This window comes from Cololabis saira, chromosome 9 (genome assembly GCF_033807715.1).
Source record: "Cololabis saira isolate AMF1-May2022 chromosome 9, fColSai1.1, whole genome shotgun sequence".
Taxonomy (NCBI): domain Eukaryota; kingdom Metazoa; phylum Chordata; class Actinopteri; order Beloniformes; family Belonidae; genus Cololabis; species Cololabis saira.
The window spans coordinates 38,499,717-38,514,764 of record NC_084595.1 but is presented as its reverse complement, the minus strand read 5'-3'; positions in this window follow the sequence as shown (position 1 = coordinate 38,514,764).

Below are 15,048 nucleotides of genomic sequence, written 5' to 3'. Positions count from 1 at the left end.
GACGTGGATTATGCAACGCCTCGTATCAGATGACGTGCCAGTGCGTCCACCTCAAGTTACACTTGAAGGGATATTTCTGTGAGCATATGTGTCGCACACACAGCTTGGAACCGCAGCACAATCTCTCCATGAAGGAAAGAGGAGATCAAACACATTCATAGTGAGGAAAAAGATAGACTTGGGGATGAGGGATTTCTCCTTGTATTGTGCCTTTTTGGAATGAATGGGTACCAAACAATGGACTGATAGGCAAGCTCAACAGACATAACAACAGCTTCGGGGGGAAAAGAAAAAAGAAAAAAAAGAAGAGATTCCTGACGGGTGAACACCAACAAACGGTAACCACTTCCTGCCTCCGGTGGTTGGTTGTTACTCGTGGAATAGAATTTCAAAAAGAAAGAAAAGGAACGGGGAACTGAAAGAGAGGAAGGGGGGCAGCACAAACGCGTTCATTGGCTCAGGGCATGGTGCCTGATTCCAGGCCCATTTTGATTGGTTGAGGGGTATGGCCTCACCTTAAAGGAGGGTTACTCCAGTTCATTGACACTGAGATTCCCGTGAACACGTTGGCGTGGCTGAAAGCCTAGACGTTCTCCACAAGAACATGCCTCATAAGCAGCAGTTATTATGTCATGTGCAGATGTCAGCCATTCCTGATCCTGTAGTCACTGTGGTCCAGTCATACGTAAAGGAAAATCCTTAAAGGTGTTTGGTACGTGAACGTTCTTCTCAGTTGCTCCATTCTGGTATTCAAATGTGAAAGTTGGTGTTTACCATAATCTGCATTGGCAAGTGGATTAATCGCTTGGAAAATATTTCTAAGGGACCATAAAATCAGCATTCAAGCTATATTCATTTGTAAGCATGTACACATCCCTTTTTTGTGTTGCTAAGCCATGCGCCATGCCAATTCTAACCTTCACCCTGACCCCTTCCTCCCCTCTCCTCCACCAAACCTTTAAAGTGACCCTAATCCTGGAGTGCTGACACTGTGCTCCTTTTGAATGTCAGCCATTGAAAGTGCAGAACTTACCCAAACAAAGGGACTTTGTGTCAAATCCAACTCGGGTGCTTGGTGGGAAAGGGACTGTGATGAGTTATTTCCCAGGAAAAATTACTTTTGATCCCAAATGTACAAAGAACAGTCACAATCAGGCTTCATTTCCTGAGAAATGAGCAGAAACTCAGAGTTAGAATATTTTATTATTCTTTTATTGCTGTCATTGTGCACAGAGGAATTACAGCGCTGCAGGCTGTTTGGTCTTGTCTAAAAAGTAACTATAAAAATGACTTTATTTAAACTTCCCTCAGTTATATGCAATGCTCATCGATGCTAAGCGCCAGCAAAATTCTGCTAAGCTCCTTTTGAGCCTGGCTCAGACCCTGCGTCTCCTGTGACTTCAGCTAAAATTGCTGCCGGCTGCAACGCAAGATAGACGCGGTAAGACCAAGAAGTACATCAGCGTTTCACTGTGGAAATCAGATATCATCTCATCACAGTCCAGGTGGCCGCGAATATTCAGGCTAGGTGCTGGCACGCTCCCCTGCGCTCCGGCATCAGCTCATTGTTGTTGAGACGGCTCTGGTCCAGTTGTAGTAAGAAATGCATTTCCTTTTAATATTGGTTTTTAGTGCGTGAGAGGATTTGAGCCAGCCAGGGCTGAGAATCAGCACGTTTAGACAGCGCCGCTTGGCCTGTTTTTCAGTTTTTAGTAATCAAGAACCTGGACTGTATTATTCCTTCAGCCCTGCTGGCGTTGACACTGCATGGAGCTAAAACTTTTTAAATACCTGGCATATGATAAACATTCTCATTTTAAAGTGCACTCATCCAGTGTTGGAATAAAAATCACAATGGTGGATAAAAACTCTACATTTGCAGAAGACCAAAACCAAAGGGAGTCTCCACCAACTCCTGAGGAAAAATAACAATATGGTAGTTTTAAAAAAAAAAAAAGGATAAAAAGACAGTTATGGCTCTGACATGGTTTTGTGGTTACTCTGCGTCACCACTCCACACCACGTAAATGCAGTGTCAAAAATATGTAGAACAAAGCTTAAATTTGTGCTGCCAATGTATTAGTCTACTCTTGTTACGCTTGGCTCACACGTGCAAGCTTAAACCGTTTTGAGCATCGCCATCTGTTTGAATGGCATGAGATCCCAAGCTCTGCCGAACTTAATCGAACTTAGTTGATTAAATTAAATTCAATTAAATTCAATTCAATTCAATTCAATTCAATTCAATTCAATTCAATTCAATTTTATTTATATATCGTCTATTACAACAGAAGTTGTCTCTAGGTGCTTTCCAGAGACCCAAAACATGTACCCCGAGCAATTATTACATAAACATAACATAAACAATGGCAGGTAAAAAACTTTCCTAGTGGGAGAAAAACCTTAAGCCAACGATTATTGATGATGATGATGATTAATGATCATCAAAAGCACCAGCTACTTACTTGGGTAAGTGATTTTACAGTTAACTATTGCTCAAATGGAAGAAACAGGTCATTGTGTACAATGAAATGAGTCAAACCCTGAGTTTATACAGTAAGTATGAATCATTGCAGGAAAACGACAGTGCAGTGGTATTATGGGTCTCAACAGTGCTTCTGTATTGTTTGAACATTTTCTTCCTCATATTTTGAATTGCTGGAGCTTGTTTGTCATATTCCGATTCATACCTCTCCCTTTAGGGTTCCCCTCCCAGGAGACCCGACCTATTATTGGTCGGCTCCTTCACTGTTTCCCAAAGTTGCCACAAGCGACTTTATGCAAATAAAGCTACTGCGATGGTGCTGAGTCATAAAAGAAAAGCCGGAATAACGGATGAAGCATTCCAAGTTCTGTGGGAGGTTATCACTCCCTTCAACGTTAAACCTTGTCAATTACCACAAAAAGCTGTATGAAAGACTGAAAGAAAGAGAAACCTGCTCAGAAAACCCTAAATATCAGTTTTTATTTTTGTTAAATACCCTTCCACAAAAAATTGTCCCATCAGCATTTTAAGTGAAAGTGTGAAACCAGTTGTATGTTTCTTTTAACAAAGACATTCAACAAAAACAGTGATTTTTGTTCACTGACCAAGTTCGCGGTTCAAAACATCATGTGATGATGATACAATTCATATAATCTTGCTATAGCCAAAACAAAACAGTGGAAACATGCGCCCAGATAAAGGTTTGTACAGGTCCACGTGCGTGACTGGGCTTATAGAAACAGTTAAACCATTCCAGATAAAGTTACTACTTGATAGTATGGAATTTGGACTTCAGCGTAATCTATTATTACACAAAAGTGGGCTATAAAGACGGACTTCATTCAAAAAGTCCCATAAGTTGTTGCCGCAGGAAGCAGTGACGATTGTAAATATAGAACAATAACTTTACTGGCCTGCACTGATAAGTCACAGGAGTCACTGATACTTAATTACAAACAAACTGAGATTGTGCCTCCAGGAATGGTGTCTGAATAACAGTTTAGCCAAGAAAATTGTCTTATCCAAAGTGGTTAAATCCACAACACTGGTTATTATAGAAAATGGGAGATTCGTTTAGAAATTTCCGAGCTTCCTTTGCTCTGCAGTTTCCCCTGGTTCAGCAGAGAGGCTTGCCTGCATACCTGCATGCCTCAACCATCAACCATCTCACCTTTATGTAAAGATGACAAGACGAGGAGAGTCAACACTGTTTCATGTCTGTTTCACAAAAGTGCAGTTGGAAATGACTTACGACACACCTGGAGAGCACTTGAGCTGGCACCTGTCTACTTCTATCTGCACGCTCACTTCAGGCTGCTCTGGACGCTTTCTTTAGGCACATAATGCTAAAGAATACGAGTGTGAACTCCTTTTCCTCTTAGATTCTTTTATTCCATGTAAGAAAAAGCCTTTGTGGTTAAATAGTTACTTTCTACACTGAAATAAATCAGATACAGCTCAGCTCTCCTGTCAACACATAGTGTGACATTTTTATTGTAGCTTTATCGCAACTAAGAAACACTTTGACTGGTATAAAGGTCTAATTCTCTCACACACCTGGCGTAAAAGTTAACGCCTAGTGCATGAAATAGCTTGAAAAAAGCTGCATGCTTGCACTCTGTGACACTTGCGTGTAAGTTTGGTTCGATATAAAACTTAATATTCATCCTTTTTTAAGGGCATTGCAGGGATATACACTGAAATGGACTTCGAACACGTTCAATTTCTCATTAGTTTGACATAAAAAGGACTTTTAACGGATACAGAGAGGCCACTGGCATTCATGAAATGTAACCCATCCGGTATATCACCTCAGGGTTAAAAGCCTGGTCTGAAAAAAAGCTGATTTAATCTGAGTGCAAATAAAAACAGAATGCAATGGGCGGCACAAACCCTATATTTAAATGATAATAGTACAAAGACATATTCAAAAGAAGAAAAATACCTGTTACAAGGACAACAAAGGGCTTGAGAAAATGGGGAGGTGTTCATTCCTTGAAGGAGTGCATGAGAAAATAAAACTGAGTAAAGTATAGATGTACAGTACAAACCAAAGGACTTGGACACACCCAGTCTAGTTGTGTCAGTCCCGGTAACATTGATGTTCATTTTCAAGATACAAAGAAAAAAATCTGTAGGAATCTCGCTCTTTTAAACCTAAATAGATTGAAATCTTAATTTATATTGTTGCAATAATCTGTAGGAAACAGTGTTAGGTGAAAGAAATGCTGTCTATTTACACAAAAGTAAATAGACGTCTAAATCAACTCCATTATGGTGTGAATAACCTGTTCCCCCAACAGGTAACTACTTGTACTAATGACTATGCAAAGTCTGAAATTCAGTCATCAACTGAAACTAAAACAGCTGTGTCAAAGGTTTGAAACTGGGTGAGGATCAGGAAAACCTCTCTGTTACCAAGATGAGGCGGGTAAAAATGTCACTTAACAGGCCAGACACCATGGCTGGAGCAGACACAAGGAGACGGGAGGTCGCTACGCTGCATCGGCAAAGCAGAGCTTTCAAACTTTAGCAGCCAGACAGACTAGCAGAAGACCAGAAGACCAGAAGACGTGGTCCAGCATCTACTCTTTGGTTAGGAGTTCATTAGAGAATTGCAGCCGAAAAACCTTGATGTGGAAACAAGCAGCAGCACAACAGTTCGAAGACACCATGGACACTTACGCTCTTAATGAAGCAGGCCTTCGAAAATTCCTAAGAAAATATAGATGGTGCTGGTTATTGCTGCTATTGTGTTTTGTTTAGTGCTATTGGATCAGTTATCCCATGTGACCTCAGTTGAACCCCGAGGATAAATAAAGTATTCTTCACTTGAGCTGACTTGACTTAACAGGTGACGCAATGCAAAAATAACTGGGCTGCAGAAAAATGGCAGCAGCATTTCTGCATTTAGTTAACTTCTCTGCACATCAGAATGAGTTGGGAGATTCGTCCAGCTCTTTGCATGACTCAGCACTGAGAAAGCTGCATGCACTTATGCCAAGATGATCTTATGATGGTGAATTTAAGACCTAGTTTTGCTGAATAAAGGGACTGTTGTGTTGGGTGGCTAGGGAACAAAAAAGTAAATACAGAAAGAAAATATAGCACTATCATGGCATCACCTGTGTCCAACTGGACTCTCAGCCGTCAGTCAAAATAATAATAATACTTAATAATAAATATAATAATATTTAATCTTTTTATTTTGACAGTATATATATATATATATATATATATATATATATATATATATATATATATATATATATATATATATATATATATATACATATATATATATATATATATATATATATATATAAAACACACTGAAATTGTTGCTTTTAACTCATCACTAGTTAGACTAGAAGCGGTGGGGCCTTGATCAAGGGCCAAAAGAAGAAAAATTAAAAAAAAGAAAGTGAAAGTTATTATTTTATAATTTTGGAAGTATTCCTAATATTCAGTATAGCATTTCTTGACTCCCAAGACATTTGTACTGTGCTGCATAAAGCTGTTGAGCATATTTCAGATGAAGCAAAAAGAAAAAAAACATTGTGCGGTCCTTGAAATAAACTGTCAAGTGCAAGTCACAAGTCACAAGTTTATTTACATAACACAATAATGTGATTTAGATTACTTTACAGAATGTGGTCAAATCTTCTTAAGATGAAAAGCCTTTTCTTCCACTCACTATTTTTTTTAATTGTTCTTAACAGGCAAATGTAAATAAATTGAAGAGGTACAGAATACATTTTGGAATTCCAGTCTGTGTATTTTACACACTTATACAAACAGATCAATAGAAAGATATTGAACAAATGATGAAAGGACCTAGACTGTGAGCTGTATTTGCCAAAGAATTATGAGCAGGAAGAGAGGAATTTCACAATAATTTCATGATAAACAGAGCCTGTTTGCTCCTCCCTACAGGAATGAACATTTTCAAAGTTGATGGATTTTGAGGGACGGGAAGTTGGTTCTTTGAGTTTAAGGCATGTTCTGTCCTCCTCATGTCTGCCCTGGTATGGTGGGTTTAATAGCTTTGAGAAGAGTTCACGCTGAGCACTTCCTTTGGATATAACCTCCTAACATCAGAGCTCAAGTATTATGGTATAGACAACTCAACATGTGAGCTCCACGCATGTGGGCATTGCAAATAAAAAACATAAGCAAGAGGACAGCAAGCCTCCTTCATGGTTTCCGCTACTGTCTGAAAAACCAGTTTGAGCTCTTTTATACAGAAGGGCTGCAAATGACAGAATGAAGACTGAAGATATTGAAAAAAGATACATTTCCTTAGTCGTCTCTTTAGTCTGCTGGGCCACATAACTCATTTTCACTTAATACTTTCTTTTTTCCTTAAATGTTCTGCTTTGGAGGAAAAGCTAATACCAGCAGAGCGATGTTTCCACATGCAGTCGATATAAAGTTGATTTATCAAAATGTTACATTTCGTTCCTGTCCTTGAAAACTAAAAGCAATACGCACAGCGGAAAGGAATGCGCACATCAGATCGGACTGTCCATAAAACGCTGGCGTGCTTAACACCTTTGTTCTCTGTGACAAAAAGTTTGGCCTCTGACGAGGGTTCCCAGGAGACGAGCTGCCCCGGTGACTGAGCGTGTGTGACTGTGCTCAGCCATCTGAAAGATAGACTTGATATCACACCATGCAGTCTGTCTGCCGTAATTTACAACACAAAGCCCCTATAACAACTCCTACATGTCACCACCACACGTACACAAACACACACACAGATTAGCAGTCGCCTCATACACATCGGACCACTTCTAACCAATTGGGTGACAGGTAGTATCTGTTACAGGTGTTTAGTTTCTCTCTTTTTCTGTGTGTGTTTTAACAGTCACAGCTGTACAATTACAGTGTAATGTTTTTCTTGGTCAAAGTAATAGTTATGTTGGAATATCATATCATTTTTATATTTTCAGTTCCCTCTGAAGATTTGGTTTTCACTCATGCTTGAAACTTGGGATTTACTGTTTGCTTGGCTGTCGCCATCTTTCCCCCCTTAGCTCACACTCCGTCGTTAGGTTCAGAGAGTTGACTGACTGAGAATTATCGTAGGGTTCCCTCAGGTGGACCAAAGACTTCTTAAAGGGGACCTATTATGACATCTAATACCTATTTTAAACAGGCCTTGAATGTCTTAAAAACAAGCTTTTGATAGTTTTTGCTAAATAAATTAGAAACTCAGCCTCTGAGCCATGTCTTTATCTTCCCATTCTCTAACCTCATTCTCTATGCAGGATTCTGAGTGGGCGGGGCTATGATAATGAGGCACTGTGCTGATTGGCTGCCTGAATGACGCAATACATGTGGGCGTGGTTTCACGCATTGGAGGCCAACCAATGCAAATTTCGTTTTGGTTACGTAACGACGGGGGCAGAATCTGAACGGCTCGTAGATCCACATCAGACTGGACGGCTCATCCGGGCGGCTGTACAGACACTGCAGAATTTGGTTGCTTTCCTCCTTCTCTGAGTTGGCAGGCTGAGGGGAGACCACTTTATATATGTTAAAGCAAGAAAAAACGTGTTTTTCATAATAGGTCCCCTTCTCGACATTTTGACTTTTTCTCTCGACATTTTGACTTTTTTTTCTCTACATTTTTTCTCGACATTTTGACTTTTTTCTCGACATTTTGACTTTTTTTCTCTGCATTTTGACTTTTTTCTTTGACATTTCGACTTTTTTTCTCAACATTTCGACTTTTTTCTCGACATTTTGACTTTTTTCTCGAAATTTCAACTTTTTTCTCAACATTTTGACTTTTTTCTCGACATTTTGACTTTTTTTCTTGGCATTTTGACTTTTTTCTCGACATTTTGACTTTTTTCTTGACATTTCAACTTATTTTCTCGATATTTCGACTTTTTTCTCGACATTTCGACTGGCGGAGTTAGTTGTTGTTGTTCCGGCCAGAGTTAGTTGTTAGTGGTTTCACCATCGATCCCGTCGTTACGTAACTTTGGGGAGCAGAATCTTATTGGCTCGTAGAAGCCACATCACACTGGACGGCTCATCCGCTGTACAGACACTGCAGAATTTGGTTGCTTTCCTCCTTCTCTGAGTTGGCAGGCTGAGGGGAGACCACTTTATATATGTTAAAGCAAGAGAAAACATGTTTTTCATAATAGGTCCCCTTTAACATTTGATTTTTGCCATCTATTGTCCAATCTAGTTGATCCTCATTTATCAGGCAGGCGTATCCACCTTATTCCTGGAGCCTCTACTGTAGAAACTGCTGTGGGAGGAACTTCCTGTTAGCCGCCGGAAGTTCCGTAACGCCGTTGACTAACCATGGCAGCTGAGCATGAACAGCGGTTTATTTTAAAGCAATTTGCTTTCAATCTAGCAGAGAAGTTACGGTTTTTTTTTCTGACATTTAATGTTTAACATGTTTATCAACCGTAGCATTTACTAAAATGTCCTTGCGGAGCTCGGGTACGTCGTTTTGTGGAGGAAAACCTGCATCATACTTTGTGGCTCGGATCCGACAGACTGCCGGAGGAGAGACGGGAATCCTCAGAGGATTGACAGGAATATCATGAGAATATCAGGTATGATTTCAGGTTAATGTCATGAAATATCAGGTGTGATTTCAGGTTAATGTCATTAGAATATCAGTTATGATTTCAGGTGTATGGAGGACACAGCATTGTAGTATTTGTCCGGTAATGACAACCTTTAGTATTATTTATTATTATTTTCTGTGCAGTTAAAATACAAAGTGTGTTTATGGCACGGACTGCAGGGCAGCATTAGAATAAAAATACAATAGTTTCACTACAGACATGTTGATAAGAAAAAAGTTTTTTGTTAATTAAATTTTAAATCTTAGCTGTGATCAGTACTCGAGTTGTAAAAATAAATCAGGGGGGATGGTGGATTTGATCATATGGGGACAGATAATTTGTGCTGATTACAAATAATATAATATATTACAAATAATAGCAGTGACCAAAACACCTGCAGAAATACTGCAGGAATGACATAGCAGCAGTTAAATGCAGCCTTCTGTAAGCTTTAAATATCCACTGGGCTTACATCAAATACATCAAAACACAACAATAAAAAACACTTTTCTGAACTTATCAATATGACTCTGTCCTTCACAGGATAAGTAAAATTGATCACTGCAAAAACTCAAAATCTTAACAAGAATATTTGTCCTATTTCTAGTTAAAATGTCTCATTTTAGTAAAAAGAAATCTCATTACACTTAAAACAAGACTCATCACTGGAAAAACAACAATTTTCACCTGTTTCAAGTAGATTTTCACTTAAAATAAGTAGAAAAATCTGTCAGTGGAACATGATTTTTTTTCTTGTAATAAGAAGATAAATCTTGTCCCACTGGCAGATTTTCTTACTTATTTCAAGTGAAAATTTACCTGAAACAGGTGAAAATTGTCACATTTTTCTGGTGTTGACTCTAACCAGCATGTTAAATGTTAATGTTGAAATAGCAGTAAAACCACATTCATTGATGAAATGACATAAGGGATGGAAAGGGGGGATGGCAGTTTTACAGGGGGGATGATTTGGACCGTTTTTATTTCAGGGGGGATGATTTGGACCGTTTTTATTTCAGGGGGGGTGCCATCCCCCTCATCCCCCATCAACTCCAGTACTGGCTGTGATAATGTACCGGTATTTTCCTAAACTTCTGGAGGGCTTAGGTGATGTGGTTGCAGGTGGGGGGTTGTGGGTCTTCCCCCAGGTACATTTGATGAGGGGGCTGGGGGTGTTATAGTGGTAGGGAAAACCCTAATGTATCATATCTTATCTTAATAATTGTGTACTGTATTGCTCCCTCAGATGAGCCTGACCAGATGGATCAGAAGGAGGAACTGTGATCAACACCAAAGCTTCCTGTGATGCCCAAACACAGTGGTCAGACCCAGGGATGGAGGACCACACCTATTCTATTATTTACGTGCTGGAGATGAGGTGATGGGTGACCGTGGTTTCACAGTTAGAGACTTGCTGGAGGAGCGTAGGGTGAGGCTAATCATTCCAGCATTCACACGCAAAGGATGCCAGCTGACCAGTGAGGAGGTCACTCACACACGCCGCATTGCTCATGCCCGCATTCATGTTGAATAAGGAACCTGGAGATGTACAAGATTCTTTCTCAAACAGGACCAAATTAACTTTGTGCCCAAAATTGACAAAATGCTCAAGATTTGTGCTGGTTTAGTGAATTTACGAGCTGAGTTTATTTCAAGTGAAAAGTGAGAAGACATTTAATATTGCACTTAAACATACTTACATATTTCATTCATTTAACATTTTCTGAAAACAATTTAGGTACAGTTACACTTACAGTATCTTTAACACACAACTCTCAACAGGTTAAGTGCTGTATGTAGTTTGTAGAGCTGCACTTACATATTTCATTCATTTAACATTATCTGAAAACAACTGAGGTCCAGCTGCAATTGTTGTTTTTTTGAGGAAATAAAAGTCTAAATATTGTGATTTCAGCTTGTCAGGTGTGAATATTTTCTGGTTTCTTAAGTCCTCCGACAGTAAACTGAATTTCTCTCACTTAAGACACAAATGTAATGTGCTTTTGTTAAACAATATTTTTGTGTTAAAATGTTTTGATTCATGTCCCAATATTGTATGTCCTAATATGTCAGGAGGGGATCTTTCAGGTTCTGTTTTTAATAAAACTGAAAACAAAAATGAAGTCTGTTGTTCTGTTTTCCTCCTAGCTTTATACAGAGGGGCAGAGCTGAATCTTCTTTGTACCAAATTCATCTACAAATGTTTGTGTGAAGTATGTGTGAAAAGTTCTGGAGGTGTTTCATGTGTGTATCAGAAGTCTTTGTCAAATGAAATGTGGAACTCCAGGTGCTCAGTTGGTGTCCAGATAACCAGCTCTGCAGCCCCAGGAACATCACTGCCAGCTGGACCTGAAAGAATAAATATAAAAGATGGCTTACAGTTTGTCTTAATGAAGGTTCACAAGTAGCCTACCTGTCACATTAGTTCATAGATTATAAGCAGTACTCGAGTTGTAAAAAAAAAAATCAGGGGGGATGGTGGATTTTATCATATGGGGACAGATAATTTGTGCTGATTACAAATAATATACTATATTACAAATAATAGCAGTGACCAAAACACCTGCAGAAATACTGCAGGAATGACATAGCAGCAGTTAAATGCAGCCTTCTGTAAGCTTTAAATATCCACTGGGCTTACATCAAATACATCAAAACACAACAATAAAAAACACTTTTCTGAACTTATCAATATGACTCTGTCCTTCACAGGATAAGTAAAATTGATCACTGCAAAAACTCAAAATCTTAACAAGAATATTTGTCCTATTTCTAGTTAAAATGTCTCATTTTAGTAAAACAATCTCATTACACTTAAAACAAGACTCATCACTGGAAAAAACAACAATTTTCACCTGTTTCAAGTAGATTTTCACTTAAAATAAGTAGAAAAATCTGCAAGTGGAACAAGATTTTTTTGCTTGTAATGAGAAGATAAATCTTGTTCCACTGGCAGATTTTCCTACTTATTTCAGGTGAAAATTGACTTGAAACAGGTGAAAATTGTCAAATAAGTTATTTTTCTGGTGATGACTCTAAATGTTGAAATAGCAGTAAAACCACATTCATTAATGAAATGACATAAGGGATGGAAAGGGGGGATGATTTGGACCGTTTTTATTTCTCATCTCGAGTACTGATAAGTAACAATATTTATCCACCTGGAGGAGTATCCACTTTGCCCATTGGGAAGAATGAGATACTTCTCATCTTCTAAGCATTTCTTCACTTCTTCAGGTCGTCCTCCCATCCCTCAACAGCAGGAGGCAGAGGTAAGATGATATTGTCCCGTTTGAGCTGTGACAGGTGGTGTTTCCACATGTTTTATATCCCCAACGCTCGGAGAAAGAGGGTTAACGCGTTCACTCAGCATGTAAACAAACGCGGTTCTGGCAGCACCGGAAGGAGCTCCCACAATTCGCGCAAAGCCTCATGGGCCGTAGGAATAAGGTGGATAGATGCTGAGGGTGATGAATGTGACTAAACCTACAGTAACCTATTTCCATGGAAATGGAGCCTACAGGTGGAAGCAGGGCAGGAGGTTGGATTTTAACTTGTAGATCTCACCAGGAGTGAAGGTGCCGCGCTCTGGTGTTGCAGAAGTTCCTTACTTAATGTTGCACAAGGGACATTTCAGAGGCAAATGTCAACTAAAATGTTTTTTAAATTTTATTTCTAAACTGATTATCTCCTGAAATGTGGCTCAAATCTCTACCAAACCCAGTGAATTGTTTACCCACTGCCTCTGCAGGTTAATTTAACACAATGTTGATGCCAGAGTCAGAGCCTACTCCAGGTGTTTTATTTTGAAAATTCACCAGTTTCTCCACGCCGTTCTTGTGTGCAGAGCAGGCGGTCGCTTCTGGGAAACTTCTAAGCTGCTTTGCGGCAATTCTGGTGGAACTACGCTTATTAACTTAAATGGCTTCGATTTGCAGCGGTTGGTGTATTGCATCCTTCTTGCAACACTTCCACACCTGGTGGGATTTGCCTGCAAGAGTAGCAGTGAGCTTGGTGGGCGGGAAACATCAGAAGACATGTGAGAGACAGGACTTTCTTGGTCCATAAATCGATCTACGCATGAGATGGAGTAATTGGAATAAACCATGCAGATGGTTAAAAGCAGTCATAAATCGTTAGGTGACCACCTGAACTTTTCTTTAATCCCATGGAAATTCTGAACCCCTACATTTATCGCTACAGTTATTCATTTAGCAGAAGTGAGGAACGGCAATCAAGGAACAGTACAGTTAGAAACCCAGGCATCAAATGCTCGGTCAAATAAATAAATACAAAAAAGAGGAACGTGAGGTTCCAAAGAAGGAGAAAGTGTCTCTCCTCTTTCTGTTCTTCTTTCTGTCTTTCCCATCTCCCTTTTCCTGCTCTACCCGGCTGGCCTTTGGCAGGATCACCACCTTGTATGATCCAGGCTCTTCCGTCTTATGGAGAGTTTTCCTTGCCAATGTTTGGCGTAAGGGCTTTTTCCCACAGGGGAGTTTTGACCTGCCATTGTTTATGTAATAATTGCTCGGGGGGTCATGTTCTGGGTCTCTGGAAACCCCCTAGATACAACTTGTATTGTAATAGATGCAATATAAATCAAATTGAATTGAAACTGATCTGTACACTGCAAAAACTCAAAATCTTAACAAGAATATTTGTCTCATTTTTAGTTAAAATGTCTAATTTTTAGTCAAAAAAAAATCTCATTACACTTAAAACAACACCTGTTCACCTGTTTCAAGTAGATTTTCACTTAAAATAAGTAGAAAAAATCTGCCAGTGGAACAAGATTTTTTTGCTTGTAATGAGAAGATAAATTTTGTCCCACTGGCAGATTTTTCTACTTATTTCAAGTGAAAATGTACTTGAAACAGGTGAAAATTGTCAAATAAGTTATTTTTCTGGTAATAACTCTTGTTTTAAGTGTAATGAGATTTTTTGACTAAAAATGAGACATTTTAACTAGAACTAAGACAAATATTCCTGGTAAGATTTTGATTTTGTTTTTGCAGTGTAGAAAAAGTGAATGTAGAGAAGTGCAGTTAGACATGAATGTAATAAGTAAAAATGTCAGTATGTCAGGGTTAAGAGAGGAGGGAGGAAGTAATATCATTGCAAAATGAGGTTTTGGAAGTCCCTTAAATGGCTGTTGTTTTTTGTTTTCCATGTGCTTTGAACATCTTCTCATTAGTCTGACTGTCAGCTTATCATAACTAGCCGGTTCATTTGTGGTCCAAAGACAAGTTTGTTCTTGTTGTCTTTATCAACATCTGAAAGAGACTCTGCCAGAAACCACATTCACAGATAACAACACCACCATTGTCATCAGGAGCGCTGCAGACTCTGCTGAGCAGATGGATCATCTCTGCAACATTTCAACACTGTCAGAAACACTTTAACTGTATGCTGGCCATGTTCTGCTGTCTGGAGGTAAAACAAAGAAGAAGAGAATAGTTAGTATATTAGGGCTTATCAAAACAATAATTAAAATGTATTGGATGTGCAGTGCCAGTACCTCGGGATCAAAACCCTGCAAAGCATCAGTTGGACCAGCGAATATTATTCTGAGAAATCCACAGAAGGAAATCCTCCAAGAGGCATGCAGACATGACGCAGACACTTTTACTTGCCATTCGATTAATGAAAAACAGTTCGTGGCTGAGAGGGGGGATTGATTCTTTTTGCTCTGCTGGCTGTAAAGCAACAATTTCAACTAAATTTAATGGTAATCACACAAAAAAGAAAAAAGTTTTAGTAGATATCCTTTCGTGTTATATTTGCTTGTGTTTATAATATTGAATGGCAGAATCAGAGGATGTTAATATACTTTGACCGCATGTTGCTGGAGTTCAGTAACGCGTCCAAAAAGAGAGCTGAAGGAAATATTTTCAGCCACTGCTGTCAGGACGTCTCAATAATAGTCCATAAAAGTTAAAAGCGCTCCCATAGGTGTCGTTA